The 19,631-nt window shown below is 43.5% G+C and overlaps 1 long non-coding RNA gene across 1 annotated transcript in view; it reads right to left on the minus strand.

Annotated features, from left to right (window-relative positions):
* LOC144690079 (uncharacterized) overlaps positions 1 to 17,820 on the minus strand; it is a 32,078-nt gene extending 14,258 nt beyond the window's left edge. The window contains exon 1 of the long non-coding RNA XR_013578747.1: positions 17,627 to 17,820. This is a non-coding gene — a long non-coding RNA (uncharacterized LOC144690079). The remainder of the gene's footprint in view (positions 1 to 17,626) is intronic.
* Positions 17,821 to 19,631: the final 1,811 nt, after the last annotated feature.

Here is a 19,631-nt window from a genome sequence, read left to right on the forward strand (position 1 = left end):
TTTGAATTAAAACAAGGCTGAATAAAAATCAATTAAACATTTTGCGCCGTGCAGTTATGAGCCACATCTAAAGTGGGACAAGCTGTGTCACTCTTGCAGAGAGCCAGCACAGACGTGATGGGCTGAATAGCCTCCTTCTCTGCTGTAACATCCTATGATTCTATTCTATCTCAGGAAGGTTTCAGGTGTGAGCACTGATCTGTGCTGAAGTACCTGATGTCTGCAGGAGTACATTGGGAGCATTATAATTGGTCTCAGCATACCTAAGCTAAGGAAGGCTTTTAAAAAAAATCAGCCAGCACTTCCTGATAATTATCCAGGGATTCCTGCTAAAAATTGAACAAATGCAGGTTTAGTTTCAGTTGGGTCTCCCTTTTGGATGAAAGTCTTACTCACTCATCAAGAATCTGAATGGTCATTTATTCAAGTTACTAGAGGATTGCCAGTGTACAAGTCCTTGGTGGAAAGGAAAATGTAGGGAATTGGTGGAATTTTAATAATTCTTGCTGTGACAAATCCACAGACCACAGCAGTTCACTTGGGACATATGTGTGACTGGAGAGTTAATACTGGGAATATTTTTTTTAAAACGGCCAGGCTTTTCTATTTCTGGTGTTTATCCAGTAATATCTGATGCAAAGTGCATGGTTATTGGGTGAGGATTGGATTGGATTGAGCTAAATTGCCTTCTAGAATAATCTTGCATCACTGACTGTTCAACCATGGAGTGTCTCACAGCTGCTATCTGAGTTCTACAGAGGTTTCACACATCTTCATTGGGAACAATTGATAGAAAATGCACAGTTTGAGAGCAGCAAGTTGATGTAATGATTATAAACAAAAAAAACAATGGATGCTGGAAATCCAAAACAAAAACAGAATTACCTGGAAAAACTCAGCAGGTCTGGCAGCATCGGCGGAGAAGAAAAGAGTTGACGTTTTGAGTCCTCATGACCCTTCAACAGAACTAAGTAAAAATAGGAGAGGGGTGAAATATAAGCTGGTTTAAGGTGGGGGGGGGGGCGGGGGGGTGGGGGGGGAGGTGGGGAGGGTTGGTTGTAGGGACAAGCAAGCAGTGATAGGAGCAGATAATCAAAAGATGTCACAGATAAAGGAACAAAGGTGTTGAAGGTGGTGATATTATCTAAGAGAATGTGCTAATTAAGAATGGATGGAAGGACACTCAAGGTACAGCTCTAGTGGGGGTGGGGTGGAAAGACTGACAGGGCATTACAGGTATAGATTTAAAAATAATGGAAATAGGTGGGAAAAGAAAAATATATATAAATTATTGGAAAAAACAAAAGGGAGGGGGAAGAAACGGAAAGGGGGTGGGGATGGACGAGGGAGTTCAAGATCTAAAGTTGTTGAATTCAATATTCAGTCTGGAAGGCTGTAAAGTGCCTAGTCGGAAGATGAGGTGCTGTTCCTCCAGTTTGCATTGGGCTTCACTGGAACAATGCAGCAAGCCAAGGACAGACATGTGGGCAAGAGAGCAGGGTGGAGTGTTAAAATGGCAAGCGACAGGGAGATTTGGGTCTTTCTTGCGGACAGACCGCAGGTGTTCTGCAAAGCGGTCGCCCAGTTTACGTTTGGTCTCTCCAATGTAGAGGAGACCGCATTGGGAGCAACGAATGCAGTAGACTAAGTTAGGGGAAATGCAAGTGAAATGCTGCTTCACTTGAAAGGAGTGTTTGGGCCCTTGGACGGTGAGGAGTGAGGAAGTGAAGGGGCAGGTGGATTGCAGGTGGGCGGCATTCCGTAGGGATCGTTCCCTCCGGGACACCCTGGTCCACTCCTCCATCACCCCCTACTCCTCAACCCCCACCTATGGCACCTCCCCATGCCCACTCAGAAGATGCAACACCTGCCCCTTCACTTCCTCTCCCCTCACCGTCCAAGGGCCCAATCACTCCTTTCAAGTGAAACAGCATTTCACTTGCATTTCCCCTAACTTAGTCTACTGCATTCGTTGCTCCCAATGCGGTCTCCTCTACATTGGAGAGACCAAACGTAAACTGGGCGACCGCTTTGCAGAACACCTGCGGTCTGTCCGCAAGAAAGACCCAAACCTCCCTGTCGCTTGCCATTTTAACACTCCACCCTGCTCTCTTACCCACATGTCTGTCCTTGGCTTGCTGCATTGTTCCAGTGAAGCCCAACGCAAACTGGAGGAACAGCACCTCATCTTCCGACTAGGCACTTTACAGCCTTCCGGACTGAATATTGAATTCAACAACTTTAGATCTTGAACTCCCTCGTCCATCCCCACCTCCTTTCCGTTTCTTCCCCTTCCCTTTTGTTTTTTCCAATAATTTATATATATTTTTCTTTTCCCACCTATTTCCATTATTTTTAAATCTATACCTGTAATGCCCTGTCAGTCTTTCCACCCCACCCCCACTAGAGCTGTACCTTGAGTGTCCTGCCATCCATTCTTAATTAGCACATTCTCTTAGATAATATCACCACCTTCAACACCTCTTTGTTCCTTTATCTGTGACATCTTTTGATTATCTGCTCCTATCACTGCTTGCTTGTCCCTACAACCAACCCTCCCCCCCCTCAACCTTAAATCAGCTTATATTTCACCCCTCTCCTATTTTTACTTAGTTCTGTTGAAGGGTCATGAGGACTCGAAACGTCAACTCTTTTCTTCTCCGCCGATGCTGCCAGACCTGCTGAGTTTTTCCAGGTAATTCTGTTTTTGTGATGCAATGATTATGTTGAATACCCATTCAAGCAAGCAAGTTCAAGTCATTATCCCATTCTATTACAGATCTTAATGTGGTTTGGAGGGTTTGACTTTCACTAGTTTATACTTATCTGAGAGGCATTAGTAGCATGCTGTAACAAAAAGGTGTTTTTGTTTCTGCTCAGGTTCCAATCCCTCACTTCTTGAAACAAAGGAGCTGATTTTATAGCTGTAAGTGCTGGAATGGAATGATTGAAGTTGGGGAAAGTAAATTTAGATGGTGGTAAAAAGAAAGAAAATCAACAAAATAGAGCTACCAGCCTGCAGAAAACATGCACCCACACACTCACATTCACATCCATTCACTGAGGCACACTTACACTGAGAACCAAAGGAGGACCAAAACATGGTAAAATAGATTAATTCCATGTAAGGTCATTGACAATGCATAAATGTTTGATTCAGAGAAGAGATTATTGAATTAGGACAGGTCTTCCTGGATTTCTGTCTGCACAGATTGTGGTACAAACTATTAAATTGTAATATTCCACAGCCTTTAGAGAAAAGCAACCTTAACTCTAACGTGAAGAAATCTGTGGTTTGTGGGTCCAGTGAGAAGCCTGTGTGAGCTGTTGTCTGCACAGATAGCTTGTCGATGTTCTGGTGGATGCATTTTTCAATGCCTGTATTTTTTTGAGACCATCACTAACTGAAAGAGCAACTAAAACTTCAAATTTCTGGGAAATCAGACTGTGACCTCAGGTTGTTAACGATATGGGAGCTGATTGAAACCAAAAGAAAAACATATATCCCCCAAAGATCAGATTTCAGTAGCAGACCATTATAAGCAGGCTGAGGAGAGGGTCTGGATTTAGTAGCAGGGATAATGAAATAAGATTACTGCTGCTGCTTCGGTTATTTTAAAGGGACTGGTAAACCAGAGGTGGCCATATAGTGCACCAGGGCATTACTGAGTATTTGGACAAAGGTGACTATGGGGAATCCACACCATCAAGACTGCCATAAGCTAAGGAGGTTCTGCAGAAGTGCACCCTTTCGGTCATGCCGCAGAACTCCAATAGAGCAAAGCTGCTGTTGGAGGCAACTCACTGACGAAATCCTGCATGAAGAAAAGGAGTTTAACTCTACGTGCTGAGGGAGACAAAGATTTGAAGGGCTTTGTGGCTGAGAATGGTGCTATATATGCTGAGTTGATTACCTGATAAATCGGTGAGATCTATCGTTGTTGTATCGGCTATCTAAAGGGTAATTTATAGTCATTACTGAATATAATTTCTGAATTCATGCTTATTTATGTTGCTTTTGGTTTGATTGTCACAGTAAAAGTTATAACAGTGAAACTTTGTCCATCGGTTTCTTCCGTTGGGGTCTTTCGGTAAGTTTGGTTTTTTTTTAGTTTATTGGTCTCCTCGGGGATCATAACACAAGGATAGTTCCTTAAAGTGAAGGATATTGAGCACAATTTTATTTACTCCGATGCAGAGTCAGTGCCTCCTGAGGTTGGGTTGTGCTTGCATTTTCTGTTTTTATCCATATTTTAGCATTGAATGTCACAAGATGAATATTTAAATTAGATGGAGGCTGGACAAGTTACATTATTGTGGTGATTGTTGCTTTAAGGCCAACCTTACTGAGTAAGGGTCACAAAGAACAGCCAATCAACACCTGGCATGGGGAGTTTTATAAAGGGCGGAGTTTTCCTAGTCTGGAGAGCGCATTGTAGCCTTACTAGAAGCAGGCAGCTAATCCAACAGCTCTGTAGATAAAAGCATATTGTGGATGCTGGAAATCTGAAACAAAAACAGAAAATGCTAGAAAATCGCAGCAGGTCTAACAGCATCTGTGGAGAGAAAAACAGGGTTAACATTTCGAGTCCGTGTGATTCTTCTTCAGAAAGGTTAACTCCGTTTTTCCCTCCACAGATGCTGTTAGACCAGCTCTGCAGATAAAGTTCGTTGTTCAACTAAAGAAACCTCTCGGTAGTACATCTTTATATTTGGCGATGAGGATACATGATCCTGGAGCTACCTCTTACCCTACAACTGTGAGTATCTCGTTTTAAAGAAAGGAAAAAAGAAATATATACTCACCAGGATGCCTCTCTTTAGGAGGGTCAACCCATTTGACTCCTCCACGGAGGACTGGGGTCAAAACATTGAGCGCCTTGAATTTTATTTCCAGGCCAACGAAATAAGGTAGGAGGAAAAGCGCAAAACAATTCTCTTGAGGTCTGTTACCAGTCAGGGCACGAACCTGCAGCCAGGCAAGGTGCCAAAACCGCAGAAGCAGCCGCGAAGTGGGAATCATTCCCAATCATCCAGAAATCAAAAAAAAACCAGAGGAAATTGGACAGCGATCCTGAAGTTGAAGTGTTGCTGATGTGGGGGTAACCACACTCCTCAAACATTTAGATTTAAGGAAGCCGAGTGCTATTACTGTCGCAAAAGATGACATTTGATAAAGCAGTGGAGAGCTAAGTCCAGACTGCAAATAACCAGCCAGCAAAGTTGTTAGAAGTACATAACGTAAAAGAGCCTGAAATAACTGATTCTGACATTCACTCTCTTTTTAATCTTAAAGCAGTCAAGGCAGACCTTGATTGACTATTATTGTCACACTCCACGTAGACGGGAAGCCTCTAGTTAAGGAGGTAGATACAGGGGCATCAGCTACAGTGATGGATGAGTGCATATTTCAGTACCTGAGAAAAGCTACCCAACCCTTGAGCCTGGAGAGAACTTCTTCCCAGTTGAAGACTTACATAGGAGAAGCCATAAAAGTGAAAGGCACCGCCATGGTACCTGTGAGATATGGGCACCAGTCAGCCCAGCTCCCAGTAATAATAGTGACTGAGGAAGGACCAAGCCTTCTGGGTTGTGATTGGCTGAAAGAAATCAAGTTAACTTGATCCGAGATTTTTCAAGTGCGGGCAGGAGGACTGCTAGAATTTTAAAAAAAAAATACGACAGCATCTTTCGTAATGAATTAGGAAAAATCAAACACTTCAAGCCAAGACTTATGTTGATCCAGAGGCAACTCCCCGATTTTTTTAAGGCAAGACCAGTACCATATGCCTTAAGTGAAAAAGTGGATGCTGAGTTAAATAGGTTGGAGGAACGAGGCATCATACAGCTGGTTCAATTTTCGGAATGGGCAGCACCTATTGTCCCCGCACTGAAACCGGATAAGACCGTCTGCATTTGCAGTGATTATAAGCTAATAGTTAATCGGGCTGCCAAGTTGGATAAATATCCAATTCCAAGAATTGAAGACTTGTACACAAAGCTGGCAGAAAGTCAATCCTAAACTAAGTTGGATATGAGCCACGCATACCAGCATCTCCAGTTAGATAACACATCCCCAAGGTATGTCACAATAAACACACACAAAGACCTATTCCAGTATACACGCCTCCCTTTTGGCGTGTCTTCGGCATGTGCAACATTTCAAAGGACGATGGAGAGTTTGCTACAGGGATTACCACGGCTTGTAGTATACCTTGACCACGTCCTCATAACTGGATCGACAGAGGTCGAGCATTTAGCAAATTTAGAGGTATTAAAAAGATTTCTGGAAGCTGGAGTCTGGAGAAATGCACTTTCCAAGCCACTGAAGTTATCTATCTGGGGCACCGTGTAGACACACAAGGATTACACCCATGGAAGAAAAGGTTAAGGCGATAAAGGAGGCACCTTGCCCCACAAATATCATCGAACTCAAATCATTTTTAGGGATGGTAAACTACTACGGGCGATTTTTATCCAACCTATTGACTGTATTGGCCCCCTTGCACATGCTACTGAAGAAACGCCATAGTTGGTCCTGGAAGTCTCCACAGGAGGCAGCCTTCAACAGAGTAAAACAACTGCTGCACTCGTCAACTTTGTTAGTGCACATCGACCCATCTAAAAAATTGACATTGACTTGTGACGCCTCTCCATATGGTTTTAGTGCAGTGTTGTCCCATGAAATGGACAACGGCCCTGAGAAGCCAATAGGTTACGTATCAAGAACCCTCTCAGTGGCTGAAAAAGATTACTTGCAGATTGAGAAGGAAGGACTGTCAATAGTCTTTAGAGTTAAAAAATTCCACCAGTACTTACATGACAGGCACTTTACTATCATCTCTGATCATAAACCCGCCGATAACCTCAACAAGAATTCAGCGATGGGCATTAATTCTGTCCACCTACGAATGCATTTTCAAGCACTGACCTGGGATACACATAGCGAACGTGGACGCTCTAAGCCTTGCAAGAAAGCATCTTGGGTACTCCTGTACCTCGAGAAATCATCCTTGCATTTAACTTTTTAGACACATCGCCCATCTGCGCGAAGCAGATCAGGAACTGGACCAATCAAGATCCGCTTCTGTCCAAAGTGAGAGACCAGGTAATTACAGGATGGTTAAATGAGCCAGTCTCCGAGAAAATGAAACCATTTTTTACCCAAAAATATGAATTGAGTTGTCAGGATGGCATCATATCCTGGGGAGCAAGAGTAGTCATTCCTGTGCCAGGCAGAGAACCGCTCCTAACTGAATTACACAGCACTCACCCTGACATTTCTAAGATGAAAATGCTCACCAGGAGTTACGTGTGGTGGCCTGGTACAGATGCAGATATTGAGAAGCTAGTCAAGCACTGTCAACTGCAACAAAAGTTGCCAGCTGCATCCCCACTACACCCTTGGGAATGGCCTGGCCGACCATGGATGCGGATCCATATAGACTACATGGGTCCATTCCTGGGCACAATGTTTTTTGCTCATTATCGACGCCCACTCAAACTGGATGGAGATTTTTGAGGTGAAATCACCAACATCGCATGCTACCATCGAAAGGTTACGCCAATGCTTTTTGACTCACAGATTGCCCAAAGTCATTGGCCAGAATTTTCCTGTTGGTGCTTTGGGGGTGGGGCCCGCTTGCCGACAGGAAAATGATGCGGGATGACGTCGGGAGGAACCCCCGACCTCATCCCGGTCCATTTAAATTTTGAGGAAGGCGGGGCCGCAGCGAAATCAGCTCTCCGCCCACCGACCTGTCAATGGCCAATTGAGGCCATTGACAGGATAATTAAGATAGTTAAATGCCCTGCCCGTCCAACCTTAAGGCCGGCGGGCAGGCTAGGAGCCCCAGTGGGCTCCTGATAATACATGAAACCTCATCCACTGGTGGGGTGAGGTTTCATGTCCGTTTTTAAAAACTTTAATAAATTTTATGTGATATTTATTAACATGTCCCATCTCATGTGACATTGTCACATGAGGGGGACATGTTAATAACTTTCTAATTTTTCTATTTTTAAAGTTTTTTAGACTTTTAGTAATCTCCCTGAGACAGCACTTAGTCTCAGGGAGCAGTGTGGTCTTTCACGCACATGCGCGAAAGAGCGCGCTATAACAGATGGGGAATCCCTTCACCCCACCACCCCGCCCCCCCAACCCCTGCACAGGAAACGCATAGCATTTCCTGTCAGGCAGGCCGCTGGGTGGGCCTTAATTGGCCCGCCCACTCAAAATGGCGGCAGGCCCCGTTTTGGCGGCGGAGTTTGGCTGCCTGCCCGCCGCTGAGCCAGTAGGGCCCGCACGCCAACCGAGGGCAAAATTCTGCCCACTGTATCAGACAATGGAGTCGTGTTTACAAGTGCTGAATTTCAGAACCTCAATCTAAATGGCACTAAACACATCCGAACTGCGCCTTACCACCCAGCATCAAACGGACTAGTCAAGAGAGCTGTCCAAACTTTCAAGGCAGAATTTTAAAAATTGTCAGGAGGAACCTTGGAAACCAAAATCTCATGCTTCCTTCTTAGCTACCGCACGACCCTGCATGCAACAATAGGAGTTCCACCAGCAGAACTACTTATAAGGCGTCGTCTCGGAACGATACTGAGCCTCGTATTTCCAAATTTGCCGTGGAGGGTAGAGTAGAACCTAGGCAATCAGAAAACAAGCCACAACTTGCATAGCAGAGCCCAGACATTTTATGGTAGATGAAGCCGTATATGTAAGAAACTTTGGTAGCAGTCCAAGTTGGATCCCAGGAATTATTGTCTATGAGACCAGACCCCTTTCATACCTAGTAGACATGGAAGGCTGGATCGTTCGTAAACATGTGGCTCACCTGAGGAGCAGGGAGACGCTTCCACAGTCAGTGTTGTCACCATGGAATGTTATTGAAACGGTAAGCACCAAAGTACCTGATCGACCTGTAATAGACATAACTGCTGTCTCCATTGAATCAAATAGTAATGAACTGCCTGTGCCAAAAGAGGTACCCATTATCGCAGTTCCCGTTAGTGTCAATTCTGTAGGAGAGCCTCAGGCTATAGAATTACGCCACTCTACCTGGAACAGAAAACCCCCTCAATGACTTGATTTGCAATTACTGGACCTATATATAAGTGTATAACCTGAATTCATGACAAAGTGCAAGTGCGATTATTTCTAAGATTTTTGACATTATTTTCTATTCGCCTGTATAAAGTAATTTGTGTAAATAAGGAATGTAAAATAAGGAATTAAAGGGGGAGGGATGTGGTGATTGTTGCTTTAAGGCCAGCCTTACTGAGTAAGGGTCACGTGTTCAGAACAGCCAATCAACACCGAGTGTGGGGAATCTTATACAGGGCGGAGTTTTCCTAGTCTAGACAGTCTATTGTAGCCTTGCTAGAAGCAAGCTTCGAATGCAACAGCTCTGTAAATAAAGCTCATTGTTCAACTAAAGAAGCCTCTTGGTAGTACATTTCTACAATTAAGTGACCAACTTCCCTCTGGTATTATCAGCTAAGTGGTCGTTGTTTGTGTTGTAGCCTAGGCAGAATGTCACGGGTCTTAATTACAGGAGATATCAGAATTGAGTCTGATCTGCCTAGACCTGCATCAACACACAACTTTTCCAGCATGGAGTCACCGGATGGTGATGAGGATCAGACACTGTATCTGATTGTTTTTCACCTTCCTAGCCCAGAGCACACTGAGGCTAATTGTGGTGGCCCCAGCCTTCTGGGCAATTAACTCAACAGAGACCGGGACTGAGCTCGTACCACTCTCATCTGTTTGGCTTGGCACCACAATAATACAGGTAGAATCATAGAATTGTACAGCATACAAGGAATCCACTTGATCCATAGTGCGTGTGTCAGCTCTTGGGAAGAATTATCCATTTAATCCCACTTCCCTGCGATTACCTGTATTTAGTTTTATTAGATAGCGAAGAACTATTTCTTTTGTGAGTGGTCAATAACTAACATGGATTCAAAATCATTGGCAAAATATCTAGAGAGGACTTTTTCACTCAGAGTTGTCAGTATTTGTGAAGCTTTACTTGAATAAGTGGCAGAAGCTGATTCACAAATAATCTGAAAAGAGGCTTAGGCAAGTGCTTAAGAATGAGAAATCCACAATGCAGACAAAAAGCGGGGATATCAGACTAAGCATGTTTGCCCTTTAAAAGAGCCAGCACAGGCATGACAGGCTGAATGGCCTTCTTCTGTACCGTAAGTTTTTTTGAGCCCATGATACCATGAAGTCTTCTTTTGATAGCTATTGTTGAATCTGCTTCCAAAACCCTTTCAGGAAGTGCATTTCAGATCATAACAACTCACCTGTGTAAAAGAAATTATCCTCATCCCTGGATATGAGGATATTGGGTGGGCACATCTTTAAGTAGCTCTGTGATTTAAAAGCCTACAGACACTCATTATTCAGACTGGGACTTGAGGTTGACCGCTAATCCAGACTGAGACATGAATTGGGCAATTTAGAGCAGGGCTGTGGGCGTCTTTTGATCTGTAACCGAAAGACAATCAGCTGCTTCAAGAGATGGAAAAGGAGAAAATTCAAAAGAAAGTTGGACCAAGCACATCAATTTATTTTTTGCTGACAGCGGTTTATAATAGTAGGGTAGAAATCCCGGTTTGCAGGAAGAGGAGGAGCAGTACTGCAACAGGTTCCTGCCCTTTATATATTGCCCATTAACTTGGTTTGGGACAGGCTGCTCCTTAGATCTTCCCCCATTCCACTGATGGATATATGGAACTATTTCCGGGCTCCACTCCCAGTCCAGGGCTTGAGCATAAAAATCAAGGTTGGGAATCCAGTGTGGTACTGAAGAAATTCTGCATCATCGGAGATACTGTCTTTCGGATGAGACATTAAACTCATGTCCCATCTGCTCATTCAGGAGGATGTAAAAGATCCCACGGCACTATTTTGAAGAGCAGGGGAGAGTTAACCCCTGTATCTTGTCCAATATTTATCTCTCAATTGACATCACAAAAACAGATCATCTGGTCATCATCATCATGCTATTTGTGGAAGCTTGCTGTGCACAAATTGGCCATCGCGTTTTCTTTATTACAATAGTGACTAAGTACTTCATTGGCTAGAAAGTGTTTTGGGATGTCCTCTGACCGTAAAAGACAAGTCTTTCTTTCTACTCTGGAAATACTGTCCAGCTATCCCATCATAGTCTCAGGAGAACCTGTCATGCTGAGAGCAGCTTCAGCCCATATTTTGAGCCTTAACAAATATGTACCCTTCAGATGCCCTTCTCCTCCCTGAGGGTAGTAGCAAAAAAAAATTATTGACCCCTTTTGGCTCAATTCAGGGCAATAAAGGTATCCCCTATCAGAGTGGCACAGAGCTGCTTCATATTCCAGTCACTTCAACAAGGCCGAGTGCCCTCCCTGAATATTGAAATATCTTCTAACCCCAGGAAAAGCCTTGGGATCAAATGCTATACAAAGCCACGTGCAGAAGTTCTGCCTCTCACACTTCTGCCCTTCCCCCACCCCCGCCAATCCCTCCCAACAGACTTTATGGAATTTCTACAGTGGTGTGTCAGCGTAGAAATTAAAACCAGTTTCACAGTGCGTGTGTGTGTGTGTTACAGTTTTTTACAGTCTTATGTTTTTATTCATTCATGGGATTTGGGCATCGCTGGTGGGGCCAGCATTTATTGCCCATCCCTAATTGCCCTTGAGAAGGTGGTGGTGAGTCGCCTTCTTGGGGAGAATTTTCTTCCCGCCGGGGGGTGGTTGGAAGGGAGCAGGCGCAGGCGGGCACGTTGCCAATTGCCGCCGGCAATGCCGCCATTTTACGTAGGCGGGCCAATTAAGGCCCACCCAGCGTGACGTGCGCCCAGAAGCACTGTGCGCTCCCTGTGCAGGCGGGGGGAGTAGGCAGAATTGGGGCCTGCGCTCTTTCACGCATGTGTGCGAAAGCGCGCAGAAATCTCCCTGAGGCAAAGAGCTGCCTCAAGGAGATTAGTTTGATATTTGAAAATTTTAATAAAGAAAAATAAAATTTTTAAACCATGTCCCCTCATGTGACAGTGTCACATGAGCTGGGACATGTCAATGAATTTAATTAAAATTTTTTATTAAACTTCAAAAACCTGCATGAAACCTCATCCCGCCCGTGGATGAGGTTTCATGATAAATGCGAAGGCCGCCTGGGCTCTTCGCCTGTTCACCAACCTTAAGGTTGGACGGGCAGCTCAGTTAATTAGCTTAATTGGCATTTAAATGGCCTTAATAGGCCTTTGACAGTTCAGCGGGCACGCAGCCGACTCCGGTGCGCGTCCACTGAACTCAAGACCTGAATGATGTGCGGTGACGTTGGGACGCACGCCCAATGTCACCGTGTGTCATTTTACGCATTGGTGAGCGGGCCCCGCCCCTGCTAGCTGAAACGAAAATTCTGGCCCTTGAACTGCAGCAGTCCATATGGTGTTGATATGTCTTCAGTGCTGTTAAGGAGGAAATTCCAGGATTTTGACCCAGCGACAGTGAAGGAAAGGCAATATATTTTGAAGTCAGGATGGCGTATGGCTTGGAAGGTAACTTCTAGGCAGTGGTGTTCCCATGCGTCTACTGCCCTTGTCCTTCTAGATGGTAGCAGCCGAGGGTTTGGAAGGTACTGTCTAAGGAGGCTTGGTGAGCTCCTGCAATGCATCTTGCAAATGGTACACACTGCTGCTACTGTGTGTGCCCTTAGCTGTTTACTGACCTTGAGATCCATTCCTGTCACCTGCAGTAGAACGTGATATTGTTCCATGACTAACATTTGATTTTCATTACATTTACATGAGATCAGAAATGCAAATAAACACAATCAATGGCAAATGTCTGGAAAATAACACATTTGGAGGCTTAAATAGTCCACCAGGGAATTTGAAACAAATGTGGTAACCAGTAATCAAGAAGAAGCTCACAGATAAAATTTCAAAATGTCAAGACTTTGGAGAGGAATCAAGAAAATATTTACAAGAATGGAACCAGGGATGTGGGACTTCAGTTATGTGAAGAGACTGTGGAAGCTGTGTTGTTCTCTTTATGGCAGAGAAGGTTAAGGGGATATATAATAGAAATGCTCAAAATTCTGAAGGGTTTTTATAGAGTATATATGTAACGATATGGCAGATGGTATTTGCCAGGCTGACCAAGTCCCAAAGGGAAACTTTGTCACGCTATCACAGTGATTTTGCAATTTGTATTTATTATGTGAAGGTTCGTGCACTGAAGTCAGAAGTAATGAGTCCACTACACCTTTTGAGATTTTAAAGATTAAATTAAAATATTTATTAACAAAAGAAAAGAAAACTTAAACACACAAGACTACAGTTACATTTAATTTTATAACAGTTCTCACCGGCTTTCTACCTAACTAGACTCTGAACAACACACCCCTTTCAGGCAACAGTCCAAATAGATTCTTAATCCATAAAACATCCAGCAGTATTACCATAAGCACCCACCTTTGCTATAAGGGAGGTCATTCACAACCCCTCTCTCCATCTCACTCGACAATGGAACTCCAAAGGCTTTTAATACAACCTTGGTACCGGAACAGCAAACTTCTCCAGGGTGGCCAGAGGCTTTTCCACAGGTCTGTTCCACACAGCGCACCTTCCAAGGTCTCACACGGCCACACCTCAAACAGCTTTCCATCGTTCTTTAAATATATTTTCTCCCTTTTGATCTGCACATCCCATTGTTTCACCCTTGCTTCGGAAGTTACTTTTCCCAGAATATAAAAATCTTTCATGTTGTTATTATGGCCAGTACTTCCAGGAAAAATAAACAAAATAACTTTGCCTTATTTATCTTGCCAGTTGTAAACATCTTATCATGTCCCTCTGAAAATAAAACAAGCTCTCAATTTATCTGAAACTGCAAATTCCATTCACACTGTAACTGCTGAGACTTCATTCTAGCTTACCCATCTCTATTTCAAATGCCTGTTTTACACCTATTCCCTTTTGATGATTCAAACCTTGCAGCCTGACTGTCTGCAGTTTCATTAAACTACACACATACACACACACACACACACACACACACACAGTCCCCATAAGGCTGTTTTCAGTATCCCACAGTAATATTAGGGGAAAAAATATATTTCCTTTACAAGAGGGAGAAACTCCTTCCACTGGTAAAGGGTTATATTAACTAAAGGACACAGATTTAAGATAATTGGCAAATGACCAGGGGGAGATTATTCTAATTCAGATAGCCAGGCAGTGAAGGATATAACTGGAGCCTAGTCTTTATACACCTGCTAATGCTCATCTCCTGAATACAATTAAACACCCAATTATTATACAATTAGCAGAGAACTGTGAATTGTTACAACTGGAATGTGTTGCCAGAAATGCTGGTGGAAGAAAATTCAGTAATAAATATCAAAAGGGAATTGGAAAAATATTGGAAAAGAAAAAAATTACCAAGCTATGGGGAAATAACAGCCCAGGGGGACTAATTGGATAGCTCTTTCCAAGCTGTGATAGTCATAACTGGCCCTATTCTGCGTTATGTGATTTAGGACAAAGCAGCCCACTTTATTGGCACCCCATCCACCAACTTAAACATTCAATCCCTCCAACACCTAGTCATATCTAGCACAAAGGAAGATGGTTTTTGTTGTTGGAGGTCAGTCATTGCAGTTTGAGGACATCGCTGCAGGAGTTCCTCAAGGTAGTGTCCTAGACTCAACCATCTTCAGCTGCTTCATCAAAGACCTTCTCTCCATCATAAGATCAGAAGTGGGGATGTTCGCTGATGATTGCACAATGTTCAGCACCTTTCGCAACTCCTCAAATACTGAAGTAGTCCATGTCCAAATGCAACAAGACCTGGGCAACATCCAGGCTTGGGCTGACAAGGGGCAAGTAACATTTGCACCACACAAGTGTCAGGCCATTTCCAACAAGAACCATCGCCCCTTGATATTCAATGGAATTATCATTGCTGAATCCCCACTATCAACATCCTGGAGGTTGCCATTGACCATAAACTGAACTGCAGTTACCAGAGCAGGTCAGAGGCTAGGAATCCTGCGGGAGTAACTCACCTCCTGACTCCCCAAAGCCTGTTCACCATCTACAAGGCACAAGTCAGGAGTGTGATGGAATACTCTCCAATTGTCTGGATGAGTGCAGCTCCACCAACACTCAAGAAGCTTAACACCATCTAGGACAAAGCAGCTCACTTGGTTGGCAACCTTCCCACAAACATTCACTCCCTACACCACCAATAAACAGTGGCAGCAGTGTGTACTATCTACAAGATGCACTCAAGAAACTCACCAAGGCTCCTTAGGCAGTACCATCCAAACCCATGACCGCTATCATCTAGAAGGACAAGGGCAGCAGACAGATGAGTACACCACAACCTGGAAGTTCCCCTCCAAGCCATTCACCATCCTGACTTGGAAATGTATCGCTGTTGCTTCACTGTCATTGGGTCAAAGTCCTGGAACTCCCTCCCTAATAGCACTGTGGGTGTACCTACACCACAGGGACTGCAGTGGTTCAAGAAGTCAGCTCAGCACGTCCTTCTCAAGGGTAATTAGGGGTGGGCAATAAATGCTGGCCTAGCCAGCGATGTCCATCTCCCATGAAAGAATTTTTTAAAATGTGAAAGTTGTGTCTCTAGCGGCTGTAAAAGAGCTATCTAAATTAATTGCACTTTCCAGCTCTTCGTCCATAGCCCTGTAGGCTACTGCACTTCAAGTACATATCCGTGTCATTCTTAAATGCCATTAGGTTTCTACCTCAATAACCCCTTCAGGCAGTGAGTTCCAGGCCCCATTCTATGATTTTATAATTAAGCATTTCCAAATAAAATATTAGATCAAAAAGAATTTGACTTATTTGTGAGATAATTGTTTCAGGAAACAGGAAATTTGTAGCCCTGGACGCCATTTTTACATAAATACTGAATTTCCCATTCTGAACCCGACTCCATCATAACCTATTTACACCTGTAATTTAACTGATTTGAAGCAATAGTCATGTTCTGGGTTTCAGCTTCAGTATACTGGGCTTGACCTCGAGACATATGAATACTTCATACTGTAGGAAGTCCGCTGTGCATTGTTTTCACCTCCTACCCAGCCTCCTTCCTTCTCTCTCCTAATGGCACTGACTTGGATCCAGTTCTTTGGTTCCAGCAGCAGCTTGTGTGGTACTCAGTCACATAGAACAAGAAGGTTTCAGAGTCAATCCCGGTCTGTGCCGAGTTAGCTGATTTCCAGTCAGGACAATAGTTGAGGATGCCACAGTTGACCTCAGTACCCTGAGACGGACTGGAGCTGATTAGCCAGTACCCGCCTGTGGGGACCCTGGGGTTCAGTTATGAGGCCACCCCAAGCTATTGAATAACCTAACCAATTTATCTACTCATACCTAAATAATGGTCACATGGGGCATTTGAAAAAGAAAGAAAGACTATTATTTATAAAGTGCCTTTCATGACTTCAGAATGTACTGAAGCGTTTTAATGCCCACGAAGTACTTTTGAAGTAATCAGTGTGGTAATGCAGAAAATGCAACAACTAATTTGTACATAGCAAGGTCACACAAACAACAATGTGATAACCAAGTTGTTTGTTTTTAGGTGTTGGTTGAGGGCCCTGGACACAGGGAAAAACTTTCCCGCTCTTCTTTGAAATAGTACCATGGGATATTTTACATCTGGAATTCACAACCTTCTGATTCAGATACAAAGAGTGTTACCGTTGAGCCAGGGCTAACAATGGGATCAGATTCCAGCACTCAGTTTAAGAGGAAGGGGGAGAAAATTGAGAAGATGGCCTACTGGCAGTGTGTTGACACACTAATGCACTGTGCCTTGGAGTGATGCAATACTGGTTTCTGCAAGCTTCCCTCAACCTGTGAGCTTCCAATCTTAGCTGATTTATTGTTGTACCAAAAGATATTAAGCTAGCTTATTAACTTTCATCAAAGAGAGGGGGTGGAAAACTAGATGTTGCTTTGTGAGGATATATGAAGTAGGAATGAAGGAAGACTATTTACCCCATAGGGCTTGCTCTGTTGTTTATATCATGACTCATTGTTCACAGAGCTTCATATCCATATCTCTCCCTACTTGTGCGATAACTAGTACTGCTCCCGTACATATAGGCCTCCTAGCGGACGGCTTCAGGTCATGACAGAACAATGTTTGTTGGAGAGCGTTGCATGGAATTGCCCATTTTGTTTAACGATGGGATGTTAATGGAGAACATCAGTGAAAGGAGATTGTCCCGGATTTGATCATCAGCCTGCAGGGAATTAGCTGATTGCAGCTGGGCTGAGAGGAAGGTTAAGGAAGTTGGCTTCAGGTTCCCTGGCCTGGAAAACAAATCAACCTGGGAATCCATTCTTTATCATTATCCCATGACCAACTGCCAGACTGGCAGAGAACAGGACAGGATTTGGGTCTGATGCCCCGGTGATTAAATAGTTTGTCAAGGCTGACACATAAAGAACCAAAGATGGGCTAGTGCATATGGATTATAGTTCGCCATGAGTCAGCATCTTGAGGAGAAGATAATAATAAAAACAGATCCCTTGTAAGGGTGAATTACCAAAGACATTTTCACAGGGAAAGTACTTACAGGATAAGTTGATCATCATCACGCCCCAGGTTATGCTCCATAGCCAGCCCACCAAGAGGAAGGGGACGGTGAAAAGCTGTGAGATTCCCACCCAAACATTGAGGCAGACGAGGGCCAATATCTCATCGCTGGTCTTGTGGCCGGTGGGTGTTGCTGGTTCAGAACAGCACAGAAGTGTAAACCCAGATAGAATGGTACCTGAAAGATTAGACATCATTCAGAAGGTCAACATTTGTCAGTATTTTAGATGTGCAGAGAGAGAGAGAGAGACTAATGAAGCACTCTGTTGCTTTATTTGTCATACCTAGCAGTCATCAACCAACAAAGCAAATTTATATCCGTAAAATGTAGTCTATTCCACCAGTTTTTTTTTTAAATTTCAGGTGAATTACATGTTCTTATTTCAGAATGTTACATTTTACATAAATGGCAAAACCTTAAACTATCTAAATGAAAGACTTGTATTTATATGACATTTTTCCTGGAGAGAAGTGAACCTCTTGAATGCCTTGGATGCGATTGGTGCTAACTCTCTGCCTGTCTTCAAGAGGGAACTAGATTAGGCAAAGATTACATCATGTAGGAGGTAAGTGGATTAACAATTATTCCACACATTGCCAGTTTAATCTCCTGGACCAGTTTTGATTGTCTGAGGGGATAGGAGAAGAATTTCATGGAGGATTTTTTTCCCTTATTGACCTCTTTTTGCCTCTCTTGAGAAATTAAATGGCCGTGGAAGGTGTGGGAAGTGGCTAGTTATGATGCTCCAGGCATCATGAGCGTGGGCTAGATGTGATGGTCTTTGTGCACACAAAGGAGGGCATTTGGCCCATCATGCCTTTGCTGGCTCTTTGGAACAGCAGTCGCACTTAGTCCTACTTACGTATTTTCTGTGTGCAACCATTGCCATGATCCTGGACAAGACCCCCAAGTTTTTGATACGATCTAGTTAGGGATCAATAACATTTTGTTTAAAGTGTACAAAAATTTGAAATCCAAGACACTCGCTAAGAGAATAAAGCCACAGAATTCCACAGTTTTGAACAAACAAAATACACTTTACTGTACAAGGTCAGATAGATAAAACAATTTACAATACCTATCTTTAACATTCAGGGTTAAAATGAGGTACATGTGAATTAACAGGCAAACTGTGGTCAAACACACTATACTGAACAATTAATGTGGTGGCCTGGCGATAAGATCACTGGCCTAGTAATCTAGATACTCTAGGGACATAGGTTCAAATCCCACCAGAGGAAGAATGTAGTTGTTGGGATTTAAATCCAATTAGTATAAGGAGTAATACATTAGCATGGATTGAGAATTGGTTAGCAGAGAGTAGGGTCTTTTTAATAGTGGCAGGCAGTAACTAGTGGGATACCGCAGAGATCAGTGCTTAGGTCCCAGCTATTCACAATATATTTCAAGGATTTGGATGAGGGAACCAAATGTAATATTTCCAAGTTTGCTGATGGCACAAAACCTGGTGGGAATGTGAGTGGTGAGGAGGATGTTAAAAGGCTTCAAGTTGATCTAGACAAGTTGAGTGAATGGGCAAATACATGGCAGATGCAGTATAACATTATGACATGAATAAGTGTGAAGTTATCCACTTCGGTAGGAAAAACAGAATGGTAGAGTATTATTTAAATCATGATAGATTGAAAATGTTGATGTACAAAGGGTCCTGGGTGTCCTTGTACACCAATCACTGAAAGCAAGCATGCAGGTGCAGCAAGCAGTTAAGAAGGCAAATGGTTTGTTGGCCTTCATTGTGAGAAGACTTGAGTACAGGAGCAAGGATGTCTTACTGCAACTGTACAGGGCCTTGGTGGGACCACCAGTGCAGTTTTGATCTCCTTACCTAAGAAAGGATATACTTGCCATAGAGGGAGTGCAGCAAGGTTTCACCAGACTGATTCCTGGGATGGCAGGATTGACTTATGAGGAGAGATTGGGTCAACTAGGTCTGTATCTACTGGAGTTTAGAAAAATGAGAGGA

The sequence above is a fragment of the Cetorhinus maximus genome, chromosome 14 (assembly GCF_964194155.1).
Source record: "Cetorhinus maximus chromosome 14, sCetMax3.hap1.1, whole genome shotgun sequence".
Lineage (NCBI taxonomy): Eukaryota > Metazoa > Chordata > Chondrichthyes > Lamniformes > Cetorhinidae > Cetorhinus > Cetorhinus maximus.